Here is a 21,421-nt window from a genome sequence, read left to right as displayed (position 1 = left end):
TTCCTACCCCCCGACCCCTAGGGTCAATAAACTGACCATCAACTGACAGTGGCACGCATTCGCTTGATTGGGACCAAAAACGAAAAGGAACTGCAAAATGATATCAAAATGTGTATGCGTTGCTAGCATTAGAGCATATATATTAATGGAACTTTTAATGAACTTAGCAGCAAACTGGCTAAACTGCTTAATTTAGAGTAGGTTGAAAGAAAACAAACAGGATGGACCTGCAGACCGTTTCTCCAAATAGTTACAAATGTTTTCCAGTAATATGTATTTCCCATTCAAAGTAAACTAAAGTTGTTCTTTCTTTTATTTTGGCCTTCCTTCTTATTAATAATGAAAACATGTTAAGCGCCTGGACAATTTGCCTACTGAATTACCACTACATACTGAGAGCTTGAGTACCAGGAATTGCTGCAGCATACAATGTCAGAACAACAACATCATTTTACTGGAGCAGACATCCCTGTCTGCAGTTAGCAAAGCTGGCAGTATAAAGGATCTCTGCCATTGGCCACACATGCACATGCACATTAAGTATGCTGGTAGAACTGATATTTTTGACTGGCCTTTGAGGAGTACAACCCCTGCAAAGGGTTTTGTTCCTTGTTTCTGTCTGTTAATGTTTTCAAATAAGGGGCCACCATGCTCACTCAAAGCAATACCTTACCTGCAAGATAATTTGATCCCACACATCATCCTAACATTGTTTCTTTAATAAAGTAGATGTTTATTGATTATATTATAATTAAAATTAATTTTAGGACAGTCACAAATTAAAAGCCACCAGAACTGTAGTGAAAATTCATGTTGGCCCGCTAATAACGGTTTTTACAGGATTCAGTTGTTGTACACGTGTTTCTGGATATGGAAAGATGACTGACGTGCCCAGCAGAAAAACAAACAGCGGAAGCTTTACTGCTTAAAAATGCCAGCTACATTTTAGGGAATAACAGGAAATTACTTGTAATTTTCTCCATTGCACTTCAGCTTTATCACATGAACCATGTTTAGTTCTCACAAATCCTCTCTCACCTCTGGAACAACAAGTATTGGCAAATCCAACAATGCATACTATACGCACAGAATGTAAGTAATATGGTAGCACCTTAATGCTGACAAGGGCTCTAAACGAAAAAAATAAATACAATGGCAAATAAAAAGTATGAAACTAAGGACAGCCACATCAGCCCTAGCACTGGAGTGAATACCTTTTCTGGTGGTAGTGCACATGGGATCAGCTAAAATGCAGTCAATCATGGTGCAAGACAGACAAAGGATGAAGTGGCCTACCTAACACATTGCCCCAAACTTTAAGCTGTGGCTGGCATAGGAAAAATTAATGGCAATAGAACAGACTGATAGAGGAAGAGGGTTGATCCAAAGCCCATCTCATCCATCTTTGTGCATATGTAGTTATTATTTTATTATTTTTTTATTATATGGGGCTGACGAGACAGCTAAAGTATTCTCTACACCAGTTGTAAAAATGGTATAGTCTAAAACTACCTCACAATGCTTTACAGGGCTATCCATGGCACCTCACCACTTTACCTCTATCCAGTCATCTACCGCACCTCTTCCTGACATCTATACTCCCAAAATCATAATCTGCTTGTTGTTTCTACACACCATCCCCACCACCATTCACCTAGAAAATGAAAGACTTCACCATCAAACTCAGGGCCTCATTTACAAGGGCTGTGGCACAGGGCAGCACAACAACTGCCTTTCTGTGCAGCCCTGCACCACTGGGAAAGGGAAAAACTGTGCCGTATCTACAAGATACAATGCATTTCTGTCCTCTCCCCCTGCGCTGGCACACAAATTGCTGCCATGCGCCAATGCAGGCACTCTTCATCATGATGCAAGGGTGCCTGAGTTGTGGGGATGATTGTTTTTGTGCAGGAAGGAGAGCTTCCTGCACAAAAACAATCACAAGGTGTATTTTCCTCTTTCTATGTGTGCATCAGAATGCAATACACATAGAAAGAGGAAACAACGAGGAGAAATGAAGATATTTCTCACCAATGCATCGCTCTTATGCCACCCCTTAGGTGGCGTAGGAATCTGTCGCATTCCTAGACTTGTAAATCTGAGAATGCGTCAGATTCCTACGGGTTCCATGGGTGTTGCATGGAAACACCCCAAACAACATCCATTTGGGTTGTATGATGGAACCACGCATGCAGCAACCACACATGCCTGAACAATGCGGTCGGAACAACGACCGCGTTTTTTCCAAGCATGCCTTTATCACGCATGTCTTAACAACGATTTTTCATTGTGAAGGCTTGACTAGTAAGGGCATGTGTGGAAACGGCATGTGTGGTTGACGCATGCCACCTCCCCCACCCTAAAAACAGAAGTACTCCAACCCCTCACCCTTAAAAACTACTGTGCTACCCCCTAACCACCCTGAGCCCTAAAACCGCTCACCACCCCCAAAAATAAACAACCCAGCCCCTAAAAATAAAATTACCAGACTCCCCCACCCCTGCCCCTAAAAACAGAAGTACCCCAAACCCCCACCTTTAAAAACTACCCCAATATCCCCACCCACCCCGCCCCTAAAAATCCGACCCCTCCACCCGCCCTAAATACAAAATTACCCCAATCCCCACACATAAAAAACTGCCCCCACCCTAAATACAAATGTACACAGACCCCCACCCCACCCTTAACAACCCACCCCCCACCCGCCCTAATCTGACCCTCCTATATACACAATTACCCTGATCCCCCACCCTTGCCCCTAAAAACAAAATAATCCAATCCCCCACTCCCGCCCTAAAAACCATAGTACCGACCACCACACCCCGTCACTTAAAAAAAAAAAATAACCTAACCACCTCAACCCTTTACCCCGCCCCTAAAAACTACCCCCATCCCTGCCCAGCCCCACTTACCTGACCGTGTCCTCTCCTGATGGAGCTTCCTTTTTCTCTGCCTTAACTACGCTTGTACGTTGTTCAGCACATGCGTGGTTAAGGTAGAGAAAAAGGCCTGCGTTGTTCAGGCAAGCGTTGTTCCGCTTGCGTGAACAACGCAGACGTGGTTCCGGATCTTCCCCCCCATGAAAAGTCCCTTTCAGGCAGTTATGTGTGAAAGGGGTCCATATTTACAAGGCAATGAAAAGTCATGCAATGTGGCTTTGTGTGGACTTGTAAATATGGGCTGGCACACTGTGCCACGGAGCATTAAAAAAAATGACGGTCCCGGGGTGTAGTATGCCGCTAGGGCCTTGTAAATGAGGCCCTGCGTTCACAACCAACCTTCAGCCACCCATATCTAAATAACATGAAACACAACCAAATACAATTTCAGTTGACCGCTTTGACTCCTATAAACGAGTACCCCAGAATAGTAAAGTGTGGCCAGATTACGAAAGTGTTGTGAGATCATACAATGGTAGTGAAGAGTTACTAAACTGAGCAATATAAATGTGTTATATGTTTCATGTAAATGATGTTCATCTCTGTCTCACTCACCATTAATTAACTGGTGCAATTTCAATACTTTCTGATGTTTGTACCTCGTAAACGCACGTGGCACACGTAAAAAAATCATTTCCTAAGAACTTCCCTCAATCTGAAAAACCTTCTTATTTATTGTCATTTCGCTATATAAAATGTAACTGTTTAAACCCGTACAATACTGTTTCAATATATCAGAAGATCTCGTGAAACAGTATGCCTGCATTCCAGTAGAAACCATTAGTAACCACACAATTGGAATGGTCATGAGGAAAACTTTTTAATAAGCTAAAGTAAAACACATGCATAATTACTCTTAAAAACAAATATCGGCAATAAAGATAAGAGACGGAAATGTGAGCAATAAAACAAGAACTTGGTTGAATGGTCAATCCATGGAGGAAAAGGAAAGAAACAAGATAACAACTGTAAATAAGGAAAGGATAGCAAATAAGGCAGGTGCGGGGTGGAGAGCAGACAGCACACTGAAGACAAGAAGACAAGGCGCTTTGAAGAAAGGCAACTTGCCATTGGAAGCCAAACAGTTCTCGTACTCCGCTGCTTCCAGACCTGTTCCGCTCGGTTCTTTTCGTAAAGAGTGTTCAAAAAAGGATACAAGATTCCTGAAAAAGTCTATTCAAGTTGCGCCCTGTGCGGCTTCGTCAACTAGTGACTGATTAATGACATCATGTTTTCCTGATACGGTGGTAATTGAGCTCAGCAGAAGTAGTCCCTAGTGGCTTTGTTTAACAAGGGTAAAACAAGGCAATGAAAGATAGTGGCAGCTGGCCAAGAGACTGAGCCTTAAAAACACATTTATTTCATCAGTTTGAGACGTATCTCGGACATGCGCAATCCCCAGTCGGCCTCCTACGCACAGACCCACATTTCAAAATGGCACAGTCCCAGTAACGTGTGTCTTTATTTTGTTCATATGGCCTAATGGCCCGATACACAAACCTTCTCCAGTGGAAGTTACGCTTATGACTAAAACATGGATTTAGGATCAGATGGGGATTCATGGAATTTTTTTGCAATAAATCCCACTTAATAACACGGATAATCCTATTCGGTGCATATTGTGATGTCCTAAATTTAGAGGGGGTACGGGCATAGTTGCTCCAAGAAGAGGGACAGGAATGTTATTTAAAAAGGTGGTGCATGTGCATTAAAGTGTAACTTTATGGGTAATGACACGCTTCACACGTAATTTGAGGACGTAACTTTAGTGTTAAAAAAAAGACTGGAGCAAGTGAGCATAATTTTTGGGTTGTAGGAGAAGGGTTTTTCCGCTTGGAAATGTTCGCACCTTTGTAAGGAAAATTGGCATAGGCAAATGCACACCTTTACAGTAATTACTTCGGAGGAAGGCATGCAAGAGTAAGTATAGGACACTGGGCACCAGCATGGAGACCTGGAATTGCAAGGATCCCTATACATGGTCCTAAGAATATATGCAAATAGATCAATAGTAATCTTTCTGAAATGGCACTGATTACTTGTTTGATTAACACTCAAGGACTTCAGGGTCTTAAGCAAAATGAATGAAAAACTAAAAAGTGAAAGATTTGTTCACAAATTCCTGAACTGGAAACTGCCCATTTCCTTAAGTTCTTCTTTTGCATAATATACTTATATTGTGTACATACACACCACTAAATTAAAATATCTGATTTGCTCTCTGAACTCCCCACAGACTTCATAACTTCCTGGAAACAGTAGCCTTTCTTTCATTTCCTCTTTGTTTTATTGTCAACAACTAGAATTAACAATCACGAATCTGTTTCCTCTCTCGGTTTGGTTTTAATAGTTTGTTCACACAGAAACACTATGAATACGTAACAAAAATCTCAAACATGGTTTCATAATGGAGAATTAGGCATGGTAAAATGAATATACTGTTTAGTTCATACTCATTTGACACACAAGAATACTTACTCTTTGCAGATGAATCTAAGGCTAATATACATTTTCATCATATTTTTTATTCAGAAGCAATATGTAACCTCACTACAAGGGACTGGAAGCCAATGAATCAATTTAAGAAAAAACACGAGAGGGAACACGTTTTACAGGAAACAAATAGCCATGATAAGACAACAAATGGCTATACAGAGAGCAAGAAAAAGGGACCTCCAAAAAATCCAATGTATGTTACACTTACCTGAGGAATAGTGTCACAATATGCCCCTGCACTCTACGCCAATCGACTGTACGTCACTCTACTTTGCACCACTGCACTGTATGCCACTGCACAATTTCTCTATGCCATTACACTCTATGCCACCTTACGTCACTGCATTCTACCATGCACCACTCTACTCTACGCCACTTCACTGTGAAACAATCTACTCTCTGACACTCTACTCCACTCTGTGCCACTCCACTCTCTGCCACTGCACTCTGTGCAACTCTACTATTAACCCCTGCATCTCCACCAATGCACTCTACACACCTTCACTCTGTGTCACTGCAGTCTATACCACTGCATTCTACTCACATCACTGTACTCCACACCACTACTGTCTACACCACTCCACTCCACTCTACACCACTGCACTCTGACACTGTGCTCTTCAACACTGCACTCTCTGCCACTGAACTCTATGCCACTCTACTCTGCACTACTCCACTCTACACTACTCCACTCTATGCCACTGCACTCTACGGCACTATACTCTACTCTGTACCACTCTATGCTACTCTGCTCTGCACCACTCTACGTCACTGCACTCTATGCCACTTCACACTACTCTGCACTCTACATCATTGACTTCTGTGCCACTTGTTGCCACTGCCCTTGCATTACTCAAATCTATGCCACTCCACTCTGCACCACTCTACACCACTATATTCTACCCCACTGCATTCTACATCACTCTATGCCACTATATTCTGCACCACACTGCTCTGCGCCACTGTACTCTGTGCCACTGTACTCTGTGCCTCTCTACTTTGCACCACTGCACTCTACTATGCCCCTTTTACTCTACCGAACTGCACTCTACGATGCTGCATTGTACGCCACTGAAATCAATGTCACAGCACCCAATACCACTGCACTCTACATCACTACATTGTGCAACACTCTACACCAGCCCTCTCTACTCAATGCCACTCCAGTGTATGCCACTCTACGCAAATCCACACTGTGCCACTCCAATACACAACACACTCTGCCACTCCACTCTACAACACTCTACTCCACTCTTCACTATTCCACTCCACGACACTCACCGTCACTCTCTTCTACACCACTAATCTTTAACCATGCTGAACAGCAGCGAACATGGCTAAAACACATTGGCAAAACCAATAGCTCTTGCATAGTCAAGACCGATTGGTTTTCTCACTGCTTGTTTTGACAGTTATGGTTAAGTCTCCTGTTTATTATTATACTGATATTGTGGAAGAAAGATTATTCTGGGACCCCTAGTCTAGGGTGCCTGAGTTAGACTCCCCTAAATCTTACAGTTTCACTGACCAAGATGCACGTCCAAGAAACCGACATTCACAGGCACAGAAGATACTCTGGAGGACTGCAAACTGTAAATAATGGTAATGGTTAACATTATGTAGGATTTGAGCATGCATAGAAAAGTATACTCTATATATAACTGTTTGTCATTTCGGTGACAGCAATATTGTGTTTTATTTTTATGAAAGAGTGGCCTGTCCCATCCCTTTACCTGCTCTTGCGCTGTTGGGATTTGGCTTACCTGACTCGCCTAACATGATGTGTGGTGCAAGAACAGTTTATCTGTCCAGTGACAGAATCAGCTAATTCTCTCTCACAGGATAACTATGGATGCCCTGTCCTTAATCAGTAGCAGAGTGATCCTTCTTTTCGAAGGATGGCTAAGCAGGGGCGGTTTGTCTTTTAGGGCTGGGACGCTGCGCCCCTCTGAAATTCCTACACATTCATATAAAAAATATTAAATAGATCGATTTGTTTATAGATACGATCGCATCACTAAACAAATCGATGCATTGAAGTCTGGGCTGTCTGTTCCAGGCTGCCTGCCTCACCTTACTCTGAAGTACAAGACAGAAGCCAGGCAGTAAATCAACTTTCTACACTGTGACGCAGGACACAGGGCTGACTCCTCTAAAGCCCTTCATTTCAATTATTCTCTATGGCAGTATCCACTATAGACCAGTGACGCTTTTAGCATCATGATTTTAGGCTTTGGAGTCTTCGTCCCTGCATGAGGGCAGCCGTCCATCATTCATAAGCATAGATCTCACCTTTTCCCCATTTATCATGCAGTAGGAGTGGATGCAAGCATGTTTGATTTAGTGCCTTGTCTTCGGTAGGTAAGTGTTATATGCTAATCTTGTGTTATTTTTATTGTACTGAGACCCCATATCACGCAAACCTTCCCCATGTGATTCCCCAGGCCCTGGCTGCAGATTGCTGGCTCCTTTAGAAGTGGAGCTACTATATTTATTCCCAGTCAAACTGTCCTAAAAGACGGGCAAGGTTCTTGCTCCCTTGAGAAATGGATCTAAATATCCGAGTCAAGCGCAAGGAGAGAAATATGTGCTTACAGTAAAGGCAGTTATCTGCTGTATGGCGTTAAAATGAGTCCTATTTTCATGCCCTTAACATTAATGCCACGAACATGGATTGATATGCAAATAATGAATGTTAAAATGTGTCTAATGAGTATCAGCCATTTAGTTCCTCTTATTGCACATGTTTTACTAAATGTTGCATTCCCCAAAAGAGTTAGCTGTTTTGTCATGCTGTGTTTCTGTGCATTGTATTACTCTTACATAGTGCATACTTTGACTGGTGGCAGGTGTTTAGGATGGGCTTTGATTGAGAGTGCTAGTTCTGAGGCTGAAAGCAAAGCAAAGTGCCTGACAGTGGGTTGGTCGCTCTGCAGCGCACACAGAACAATGGTCATGTATGCCAATGCAAATAAAATTCACTGTAAATGTGTGTGAAGGGGTGCTTAGAGGTCGAACCGAATGTGAGTGAGCAATGAGTAGCGCTATTAAAAAGTGAAATGAATGTCTTAGAGGGGCTATGGAGAGATGAGGGGCACTGTTGGGGAGCAGTGGTGAGGGAATTATTGGGGAAAAAAGGTAATTGTGGGGCACACCAAAAAAAATGTTGTACCGGGTACCACCATCAATAAGCCCAGCCCTGTTTATAGATGAAGGTCATTCTCTCCACAGGTAATGGTACAGTGATCAGCTGAAAGCAGAGAGACCCTCAAATGGAGAGGGTATATATAGTTCAGGTACTTTTAAGAAGCAGAAGACTCAGCAACCATGTTTAGATATGTTTTGTTTTAACATGGGCAGTTGCCTTTATCAATGTCTAAATGTAGATCTATTTTATTCCCAAGGCTTTGGTACGTTGTCATACTAGGATGCATTGACATTGTGAATGTACACATAATTTGTACTCAACACACATACAACTGTGCATTGCAACCCTAGTGAAGGCTGAAGGATTATATGAAGCACCCAATCTTATTACAAAGTAAATGCATCAGCAATTTACTTTTCAAATATAAGTTTGCAATGTATTCAATGGTGGCATCAACTTTATCAAGACATACAAGTTTGATCAATTCAACAACAAGGCGACCGACAACTGGAACTTCACTTTCAACCCCATGTAAATAAACACTTAAAACTAATGAAACATTGTTGAATTAGCTATTTATATGCTTTATCCAACTTCACATTGGCACATAAATGTAGAGGAAAATATTGTTTTGGCTACCCTCACTGCATACCTGGTTACTTACCTGAGATATCACTAAAGTCTCATTGAAAATACAAGCACCAGGCTTGCTAATATTCCACAAATGGAAACTCAGCTAGTATGCTACAAACAAACATTAGAATTCCAACCATCGTTCTTTTGCCCACAGTGCAACCTCAGTTTTGACCTAGCCACATGCAAATCAGCCTTGATGCTGCTCCAATAGGAACATCCCATGCTAAATTGCCAGGCTTTGTCCTCCCTGCACCAGAACACAAGCAGCTCAAGGCCGGTTAGAGCTGGAGAAGTCCTCCCATCAGTTTCTGTGTGTTTGCAGCCTCTTTTTACTACACTGTGCTTCAAAACATACACTTCAGCCTCAAGAAGATTAATTTGCCAAAACATTTACTTTAGACTTTTTAGGGCAAGTCTATGTTCTGCGAAATATTGACAACAGCCACTTTCTGGATCATCAGAATGGGGAAAAGATATGTACTGCTGCAGCCTTATTTGCATTTAGTAAATAGGTAACAGTAAGATACACATCAAATGGTTTCTGACCTTCGGCTACAGGCCATATGACATGCACACATGCTCATTTTAGTAAAGCAATAATTCTAGCACTGGCAGTGTTGAGTCATATGTATATCTGCAACTTTGTTAATTTCTTCTAGTGGTGTCATTTGTAATGTGTCCTACTAATATTTGCAGCAGTTTGCTCTAGTGGGGACGGTGAAACTTAAATCAATGAAAAGAAATAGTTGAAAGTAAAACATATTGAAAAATGTGTGATGTGGTTCTAGGGTTGTTTCTTGCTAATTTAAGATGACAGTTGGTGGATGCAATACCTGCATTGGAGGAGATGTACTTTCTGGACAATGAAAGTGATACAATGTGCAATGACACAGAGGTTTACAATTGGTTCTGCTTCAAAAGACAATTCTAAATTATTACCTCATTAGCGGGCTGCTCTTGTTGCCTTTGTGGCAAAGTACTGACTTTGCTAAAGGGATAAACTGCCAGGAGTGGTGGCAGGTGACATTTGAAAGTGGGGGGGTATAAAGCTGTTGGAAGAGTGCTCTGAGGGGAATGAACATAGTAAGCGAGCCCGACTGCCATGAGAGGGGCTAAGGGGAATTCTACCCCTGGGACATTTTTGAAAAAAGAGTGGGCAAATGGTGCATTTTCAAGCACATTTGAGAAAGCTAGAAGGTTAATGAATCAATTGTGTAAGTTATAACATCAATAAAGAGACTTGATATGATAGTGACATTGGTAACTGCCCATGTTGCTTAGCATGCCCACTCCCGTCCACCACCGAGTTACCATTAGAAACACAGAGGATAACACATTTGTAACCAAGAGGACCTGAGTAAATCATGCAATATACACTACGGTGGTCCAAATGGAAATTTTCTTTGCAAAAAAGATATTTCAATATATAAATATATCCATGCAGCATACATCAATGTAAAGGTTACAAATAATATCCTTAGACCAATCATTGGAAAATATATGTAATTTATTCATAAATACTAAATTTATAAAAAAATGTTGTTCCCCTAAAACACCCAAGAATATATGGTGTATGAAAAAAGTGCTTGTGAACGAAAGAAAAGAAAAGAAAATTCAGGAAATACCTCTTATTTATTATACAAATTATATACATAGGAGCCTGTCAGTTGACCATTTTACAATAATATGTATCACACATTTTATAAGGGTAAAGTGTCCATATCACTATTGCCCCTTTGTTGATCCCAAAAATGAAATCCAGGCTCAATCTAAGTCGTCGACATTTCAACCCAGTGAAATATCTAGGGCCCACTCTCTGCCTCAACTGCGGGTCTTCATCAAAACATAAACCATATTATGAGGCAACATAAAGGTTATCATCATTAATGTTCATCAAACTAGTATACTTCACTTAGGAAATCCAGTGACCTCATACCATTAACATCTTACAAAAAAGAAGAATTCTCATATAACTTCCCCGTTATTTACTCTCAGGGAATTACCATCCTCAATTTCAAAAAGGATTTTTGGTCTCGTATCCATCCATAAACCAATCCTTAAGGACACTCTGCGCTTATCTTTACGTCACACCCTCCAGAATTCACACCATTTCTGATCCTTCTGGATCTGTGCCACTTTACTCTACCTCATTCTACTCTGTGCCACTCTGTGCCATTCCAGTCTGCACCACTCTGTGCTACTCTACTCTGCACCACTCTACGCCACTGCACTTTATGGCACTCAACTCTACTCTGCACTCTACACTACTAAAATCTATGACATTCGACTCTACACTGCACTACTGCCCTCTGCATCATTCAACTCTATGCCACTCCATTCTGCACCACTCTACGCCACTCTATTCTACCCCATTCTACTCTATGGCACTCTGCGCCATTCCACTCCACTCTGCACCTCTCCACTCTGCACCAGTGCACTCTACTGTACACCATTCTAAACTATGCCACTTCATTCTACAATGCTGCATTGTATGCCGCTGAATTCAATGCTACTGCACTCAATGCCACTGCACTCTACAGCACTATACTCTGCACCACTCTACGCCACTGCACTTTATGGCACTCAACTCTACTCTACACTCTAAGCTACTAAAATCTATGACATTCTACTCTACACTGTGCTACTGCCCTCTGCATCATTCAACTGTATGCCACTCCATTCTGCATCACTCTATGCCACTCTATTCTACCGCATTCTACTCTATGGCACTCTACGCTGCGCCATTCCACTCCACTCTGCACCTCTTCACTCTGCACCAGTGCACTCTACTGTACACCATTCTAAACTATGCCACTTTATTCTACAATGCTGCACTGTATGCCACTGAATTCAATGCTACTCTGCAACAATCTACGCCAATGCACTCTACACCAGTCCACTCTACTCTGTGCCACTCGTGTATGCAACTCCACACTATGCCATTCCAATACAGAACCCTCTCTGCCACTTCATTAAAAAAACTCTACTCCACACTTCGTCATTCCACTCTACGACACTCTGCATTACTTTCCTCGATGCCACTAACTTTTAGCCATGCTGAGCAGCATCCACGCTAGTGAACAACATGGCTAAAACACAATGACAAAGCCAATAGCTCTTGCGTAGGCAAGACCTAGTGGCTTTGCCTGTGCTTGTTAAAATAGTGTCCTTACAAATGTTTGACGCTGCGATGCAGGGTTAGTTCACAGGCCTTGATAACTCCTCAGGAAGAATGACAAATCACACGCGTCTGGTGTTTATTAAAACGTTGCTGGGCCTATTTCCATGCATGGTGATCTAAGCGCAGAGAACAGCGCACGTCATGACCTGGGAATTCAGAGAATGTGGCTCTGCAGCCGGCAAGCCGCAGCCCTCTTGCCAGGCAGGGGTCTGCCCACACTCTCCTGAAGGTCAAGGTAAACATGTGCCCTAACAACAAACGCAGCAGTACCGTCTCCGACGGAGATAATGACTTGAATGCGAAATGCATGGTTCACCGGGCACGGAAGCTTCACACAGAGATGACACTTTTAATCACGGCTGTCAGATAAATTCCTATTCAGTGCCTTTAGTCAAGATGAAAAAAGAAGCTTTCTGTACTTAGAGGTCAGGCTGGTTAATGTGAACAGGGAAGGGCTATAAAAGGTACATGGGCAATTACAACACAGGAATGCGCGTGGGGAATGTCTATCATACACCAAGTGGAGTTGTAAGGTTCTTTGATAACTTGTTCTCCTTGATGCTCGTGAGCCTGCTTCCCTCCCCCACCTTCACCTTCCCACCCAGCACAGACCACTCTGGTATTCAGAAAAGTCAGGTTCAGTGAATGTGCGATTCATGTATTCAGTATTTATTGCAGTTTACCCCATTGTATTGTACTGCAGCATTTATGTAGTGCGTACTACCTCTGTGTGGGACACTGAAGAGCTTCACCATAGCACGTGTTGTAGATGCATGAGAAATGTATGAAAACTGGAGTCAATCCGACATACAACTGAGATAGTCTTCAAACCCCGGTTCTGTAACTGCTCTCCAGGCTGTAATGTTTAATTAAATGAACCGTTCCTGATTTTGCCTCTTGTCTTTTGTTTTGTAAGGTAAATTCCCATTCGAGCAACAAATCAAAGCACAGATGTACACCAATTGTGCATGGATGCACACCAATTGACTGTCCTTCAATGGGTTCAAAACAGTAATCTTTGTTGCTGCCCCCACATTGCTACCTTTATTTTTTTATAAGCTAATCTTATTAGTATTGGTCTCCTCTAGTTCCAGAAAATGCAACTATGAACCTGGGAGTAGTCTTAGACAAAAAAAATAACTTTTAACCACCATATAGAGACCTGCAACCATCATATCTGACTCAAAAGAAGCATCTATGTGTTCCTCCACACAAAATGTCAAGCAACCGTATTCCATATCACCATTATACCAAGCTCGGATAGGGTGGCGGCTTTCCATACATTGGAATTCTATGGAGGAAAAGCTTGGATCACTGAACAGAGATACTAATCATATTTTCAGTCTTAAAGTGAAAAAATCTAATCAATTTTGTTTAGTGTTGATACTCACTCATCCACATTAAGATCCTCTGCTTTGTGCACAGATGCTCCTGATGGAGGGGCCCGATTTGTTGCCTCCTTTGTAAAAGAATAAATGCCAGGGACCACAGTTTGCTCAGGCGCCCCTCAAAAGTCAATGTGTGAAATACAAAAGCTATGTAGCCTTGTTTCCACCTCATGCCTCTTTCGTCCACCATCAGACACTTCCTGCCTCTTCATCTCACCCTTGCAGTTCTTTTTCAACCCTGCTTTCTCCCTTTGTAACAGTTTTTCGTCTTTCTCTTCCTCCTCCTCCTCTTGCCATTTTCTTCTTTTCTTTCTGATGCTCTGGACGAAAGTCTGTTGAGAAAAAATAAGTGCCAGTGCCCAGAAGCGAGTGCCAGTGGGCCCCACATGCAATCACCATCTTCAGTGGCATAACTCAAAATGATCAGACCCCCCTGCCGAATGGGATAAGGGGACCCTGCGACTCTCATGTCTCACAGATATTTACTGGCCTTGGTCTAAATGGGGGCCCCTTGAAGGGTTGGGAGGCACCAGAAGGATATGTGATCACCTGCGGGGCTGTGTTACCCCAGCTCAAAGTAAGCACTAGTCTTACTCAAAAGGAGGCATGATTGTTGAGGTACACTCAAGTCATCTCTTTAAAATACAGAACAGCTACTTTGCTTTCATCAAAGCAAGGCCAGCTTGCTAAGTGTCTTTCTAAACGCACTCCATATTTTCAATTATGATTGTTATCCAGGTGCATTGCCTTTGTTTTCTAACAATCAAATGTTCAAACTATAAGAATATGTGAAAATAGTACTGGCACTCTACTATTGATTTGCAAATGTTTAATTAATGTGCTTCTTCAAACCGTTTGATCGGGGAAATGGCAAATTAAATGGCAATTCAAGTTTAAATTGAGATAAAGCTGCTAATTTTCATAATGTCGCCAATGACTGTTTCAAGAATGTATGACTCTTTCTAAAAGCTGTAAACAAAACAGCCCAATTAAAAAAGAAGATAAGTATTCGAAATTCTTCTAACATTGCTGAAATGTTTCTAATATTCTGAAATGGAGAAGTGAAACCTTTGTTTCTGATGCCTGTACCTAGGGGAACATCATTTGAGCAAACCATTTTTCTTTATCTAACTTTTAATGTCTGCTCTATATTGCAAAAATGAGTTTCATACGAGATATCAAAGTATAAGAACCTGTAAAAATGTATAAAGGAGCATGGTCACATGAGCTGTGGGATGGAAGTTCTCTTTTGATCTCTGTTCATCACTTTGTTATCTTCTGGATGTTTTGACAAATGGGGCAGACGTCGGCAGGCCGTGGAAAGTGAAACAAGTGTCGGAACTTGCCACACCAGAGAGGGCGGTGCTGGGCCACTCCTGTCACCCCAAGGAGAGTTCACAAAATGGGAACATCCGCACTAACGCTGACAAAAGTGTTCTGCAGAAAATGTCTGCGCTTCTAGAATGAAAATGTTACATGGTTGGACCAACAGCTCTGGGAAAAATTCCTATCTTTGGAGGGGGCCTCAGGGAGTGCAATCTCAGCTTCTCCCCTGTACATTAGGAAGATGTTGTCTTTTCCACTTGGTGCTCTGAGTTGTTATTGCAGGCTGACCATTGGTCACAGAAGAGAAAGATCAGGCCCGGAAGAATCCAACAGGAGTTTGAAGAAATTAAATTGACCCAGTTACTCTTGGTGTCTTAAAATAAGAAACTTCTGGTTGTCAAGAAATACAAATAATGGGCAAGTCATGGAGGGAGCTTTGGATAGGTCACAGATACACTGCTGGAAATGAAAACTAAACATGATGCTCCACTCGAGAAATATTTATAGTCCCAGGCTCGATGCCAAGATGGTGAAAGGGCCATAGCTAGTGGAGATTTAGCAGTTGTTGTTTTGATGCAGAATTTGTCGCAGGGTCGAAGACTTTGACGCCTCCTGGAATAGATTCCACACATAGATCAACAGGATGGAATCCAAACTGGCAGTGATTAAGTTGAGACTGGAGACAATGGCAATAAGAGACACAACAACTGAGGCAGTAACACAAAAGTTAGAGGCTAGAACAGCGTCTAGGAAGACTTTATTGTGCAACACAACAGAAATAAATAAACAGCACATCCTTTAACTTCCAGCAATGCCCAGTGACTTCAGTAATAGAGAGGGCATGGAGAGAGTGTGCAATGCTAAGACATCCTCAAATCTGATGATGATGAGTTGGCCGATAGTGGAAGATTTGTTTGATCTAAAGGGCACTCTAATGTACTTCCTCAAAAAGAATTGAACCTGTCTGAAAATAGGCCATCTGTCACACTTAACAGGACAAAGTGCCTACCTACTAGCACTAGAATAATTGAAATTGATGACTTGGCAAGGTTCTGCCCATCCTTCAGGATGAGACGTTTTTCGGCAAAGAGATGCTGATGCAAGGAACCAAAAGAAAGAGGTTCTATACCAAAGCCATGGTGTTCTGTTATTTTTGGATGTAGACTAACCACATCCAATAGAAAAAGAGAGTTATATGTCCTGGGTAGAATACTAATAAATCTATGGGCACAATCTAGGATATTACACTAAGCATTGGTCAGCATAGTTGAAAAAGAGAATACACCAATGTTTGTTCAAGAAGAGGCAGCTAAAAACTGATTGGAGGTATGTCAAAGCAGGTTATAGTGAGTACTTCCCATCTGTTTGTTTCACAATGAATAACTAGGCCCCAGATAGAGTTCCTGTAACATGGTCACCTTTACCCTATATTGTCCTTCATAAACACCACCTTTCTTTCTGAAGATGACTGTTAGAAATTGGGTTGTTGGCTGGCCAGGGTGTGAGCGTTAGTCAAACACCAACCACAATCATCATCAGGGTAAGTGTCAGGCGAACCCTAAATTAACCTTTGCTCACTCTCTGGTAGCTTGGCACAGAGCAGTCAGACGTAACTTAGAATCACTGTGTAAAGTATTTGTGCAACACTTCAAACAGCAAAGCAGTGAAAACATCACACAAAATGAATCCACACCAGTTAGAAAAATAGAGTAGATTTTGACAAAGCAAGACAAAAACGACAGAAATCCAAAATGTAGAACTTGAGTTAGGAATTTTTAAAGAATAAACTGTAAAATAGCGCACAGAAGCAAGAACCATTAACTGGGGATATCCGGACCAATTCAAACTAAAAAGTTCAGGCTGACCATGATGGAGCACCGGCTGGCTACAGGGACCCAGTTAGACCAGCTGAACCAAAGTACCTTAAATTCTAGTCACAGAGCATTGTGTCGGTTCTGAACAAGGCAGTAGATGTGATGTGTCGATTTTCTCCATGCACTAGAGGTGATGTGTCAATTTTCTGCACGCAGCAGTTCCCAGATGTGTCAGACTTAGGGTGTGAGTGCCTGCTGTGTGGACATCGAGGTATCAAGCTCTGGGGCTTGTAATACAAAGACTGGGGAGAGGTTGTGTTTTGCAGTTAAGGCAATGCATCGGTTCCGATTAATGCAGGTTTTGTTCCACACAACAACAGTGATGTGTTGATTCTGCTCCTGCAGCAGAGGATGCATCAGTTCCACTGGAGCAACCACCTTAGTCCAACTTCCAAGGGTCCAGGACTGGGGTGGCACCCCTTGGCATGGCAGACTCACAGTCAGCAGAGTCCAGCTGCAGGAGCAGTGTAGTTGATAGTCTGTTATGTCCATGAGACTTCAGATCAGGAGGCTAGCCAGCTAGCCTTTAAAGTCACTTTGTGTTCAAGTGATGCAGGTCCAATCCTTCCCACCCAGGGAGGGGAACAGCAGGTGGCACAGCAAAGCAGGAGCCCAGCAAAGCAGCAGTCTAGCAAAGTGGCAGTCCTTCAGCAGCACAGCAGTCCTTCTTCCTAGCAGGGTATCCACAGATCCAGATGTTTATTGAGTTGTTGGTGTCAGAAATTGAGGTACTTATAACCAGTTATGCCTTTAAAGAGGGGGAGACTCCAGAGACAGGCCTTTGAAGTGCACAGATGTCCTGGCCTTTCTGCCCTGTCTCTAGACTCGCTATAGGGGGTTTGGGACAGGACACAGCCTATTCAGGTGTAAGTGAGGCAGTGGCCAGCTCCTCCCTCCCATCCTGCCAGCATGGTGCATCGAGTCAGACCTACACTCCCATTGTATATGGCTGTCTGGGGGGAATTCATAAAGCCCAGCTGTCACCTGCCCCAGACAAGGAATCAGAGACAGACAGCAGGCACCAGATGGCTAAAGTAAGAAAATGCCAACTTTTTAAGAGTGGCATTTTCAGAATTGCAATTTGTAAAAGTTGTAATTTTTAATCGTGATTCCAGGGACACCAAGCTCAAAATATTTATCTCTTCCAGATAGCGGATTACACTTTTAAGGTGTAACAAAGGTACTCCCAATGTTATCCTTCGGTAGAGATAGGCCTTGCTTTAGTGAAAAACAACTTTGGGAGTTTCTCACTACCAGGACCTGTAAAACTTAAAAGTACATGTCCTGCCTTTTAAACTCATTGCTCCCTGCCGTCTGGGTTGTCCAGAGCCTACCTTAGGGGTGACTTATATGTATAAAAAGAGCGAAGGTTTGGGACTGGCAAAAAGGTTATTTTGCCAGGATGACATGACAGTGTAAAACTACACACATAGGCTATGCAATGGCAGACCTGAGACATGGTTAAAGGGCTACTTAAGTGGGTGGCACAATCACTGTTGCAGACCGACAAGTGGCATTTAATTTACAAGCCTTGGGCACATGTAGTGCACTTCACTAGAGACTTATAAGTAAATAAAATATACCAATTGAGGATAAGCCAATAATACCATGTATGAAGGAGAGAGCACAAGCATTTTAGCACTGGTTAAAAGTGGTAGAGTGCACAGAGTTCTACGATCAGCAAAAATGAAGTCAGAAAAATAGGAGAAAGGCAAAACATTTGGTGATGACACTGCAGAAGCGGACAGAACTTAATACTGAACTGTATTTACAACGGTTGTATAACAAAAAATATTCTAAGAATACTATGACACAGTAATATTGTGTCAAAAATATTGTCAACAAAAATATTGGGGTTATATACTTTGTATCTCAACCACAATAGTATGGAAAAAATATTGTGGACCAGAACATCGTAAAAAAAATAAGTATAAATGTATCTCAAGACTACTGGAATTATCTGGCAAGGGGCACCAAATTATGCAGCTGGGTTGACTAAATTATGCCGCAGCGAAAGACAACTTATGTGGTGTAACTCAGCACAATTTATGATAGTATTAATTATTTTGTCTTTTTTAGATATGGTAGCACCATCTGGGCAAAAAGTTCACCCTATTAATACAACTTTAACATCTAAACACAGCAATATGCAATTGATAATTGGCCAATCAACATCTGCAAAGGGTTTTCCACTGAATTGCCACACGTCTCACCATGTTCTTAGTAATGTTTAATTGGTTTGAGTTAGAAACCATATTTTTTGTTAAAATGTTCACATTATGCAGCAGATGATGTATCATCTGGCAAATGTGAGGAATCAATACTAAGCAGAAAACGCAGTGGCCATAAAGGTGCATGATTTCTGTGGCCCTGATGTAGTAAACGTTAGTAATCCAAACTAAGCCACAGTAGAAAAAGTGTTGGGCTTTGAAGGAGTCAGATGTCCTATTCTAACTCAAACATCAGAAACAGTAGGGAAAGTTTTGGACTTTGGAGCAGTCACATTTCCTGTTACCACTACAGCATAAACAACAGTAAGGAACATATTGGACTTTAGAGTGGTTAGATTTACTATTCCTATTGCAATCTAAGTAACAGTAGGGAAAGTGTTGGATTTTAGAAGGGTTAAATCTACTATTCTCATTCCAACATAAGCAAAAGCAGGGAATGTGTTGGAGGTTGGAGAGGCTAGGTTTACTATTCCCTCCACAATCTAAGCAACCGTACGGACAATTTTGGACTTTGCAGGTGTTTGATTTACTATTCCCACGCCAATGTAAGCAAAAGCAGGTGAAATGTTGGACCATGGAATAGTTATATTTACTAATCCCACTCCAATCTGAACAACAGTAGGAATAGTGTTGCACTTTGGAAGGATTAAATATACTACTCCAACTCATAAACTGTATAAAAATCTTAAAGTGTAAATAACGTTTTTAAACATATTTCAATTAAGATACATTAGTTATAGAACAATATAACACAATTAAATCAAATTTATAAATATAAATGTAATATTACATTAATAAAAATAAATGAAAAAAGAAAGCAAAGTATAAAATAAATACAATTCCCTCTCTCCTACCTCGAAAACACACAAGCAACAAAAATAATTATTTTTTAAAAAGTAATATTTTCTAATACTAAATTGGTAATTGAACAACACATTTGAAATTAATGTAAATAAATAAAAAATGATTTGTCATAATTTTATAATTTAGTAAACTGATCAATTAATTAAAAACAATAAATAATTAAAATAGCAATTAGTCAATTAAATCATATTCATAATTAATTATCAATTAATAATGTAATGAACAATTAAAACTAAAACAACAATCATTTATATTTTACCTACCTTCCCACTCTAATCTCCCACAACTTCAACATTCTGCTACTAAATTAAAAATAACTAATTACATAAAAAAAAAAAAAATTCACATAAAAAATACAAACGCTACAAAAGTTATTATAATACTAATGCCTTATAATAACACAATAACTAAAATATATAACATTATTCAACAACTATATTTTATACAACTATATTTTAATGAAAACAGTATTATTTAAAACAGTATTTTAAAAACAATAATATCTGTTTAAAAATGATATTTGTACCTTCTGCATTCTATCCCACAACATTTAACAATACTTATGACACAATATTATTGTATCACAATACTTTTTTCTCATTATTTTCACAGAATATCATTTACAACACAGCATTTTTTGTTCTCAACCACCTGTTCCACCGATCTGTTGTGTTTACTTTTATTTACTTCCCTTAAGTATATTTAGCATGGTGACAATATTCTGGAAATGTTTTTTTTGGTTCTTATAAACCTTTGCTGATTGCCAAGGTATCTGATCATTGAATAGTTCACATAGGCTTTTTACAGCCAGTCAGGTTTATATTTTGAAATGATAATAAAAAGATTCACATATAAAAATGTGTAAAATATGCTAAAAAAGGCTGTCAATGTTACATTCTGATATTTTCAATCTGATGCCAGGAATAAGGAACTAAGAGAAATAGGTGTATGAAGGTCATTGCTGTTTTAGAAAGTCTATAAAGAAATGGGCCTCTTGTATGGATATTTAGTTGTGTGAGGGAAGCATGGTTAAGCTGAGATGGATGTGGAAAATCATAGTGGGGAGACTATATGAAGAAGCGATACACTGCATTGTCTGAAATCTTATCAAATGTAAGATCATGTTTATCTACTTAATCAGAATATTTATGAGAAATATTAGATATGTATGACAAGGCTTGTGTAGCCCACAAAATTGTTGTCACCACTACAAAGCAAAATTAAGCATCAGTGTCTCTCGCTACAGCCTAATGTTTTAAAGTTGCAGACAGGACCTATATCTATATCATAGCATCTGTAGTTAAGGTTGACACGCCATTGCATAGGTAAAAGCCATTC

At 40.8% G+C, this 21,421-nt stretch overlaps 1 protein-coding gene across 4 annotated transcripts in view; it reads right to left on the bottom strand.

Annotated features, from left to right (window-relative positions):
- FILIP1 (filamin A interacting protein 1) overlaps nt 1–21,421 on the bottom strand; it is a 602,420-nt gene that overhangs the window by 418,345 nt on the left and 162,654 nt on the right. The gene's annotated exons all lie outside the window — the stretch shown is intronic.

This window comes from Pleurodeles waltl, chromosome 5, assembly GCF_031143425.1.
Source record: "Pleurodeles waltl isolate 20211129_DDA chromosome 5, aPleWal1.hap1.20221129, whole genome shotgun sequence".
NCBI classification, from domain to species: domain Eukaryota; kingdom Metazoa; phylum Chordata; class Amphibia; order Caudata; family Salamandridae; genus Pleurodeles; species Pleurodeles waltl.
Note: the sequence above shows the minus strand (reverse complement) of the source record. Positions and strands in the feature narration are given on the sequence as shown.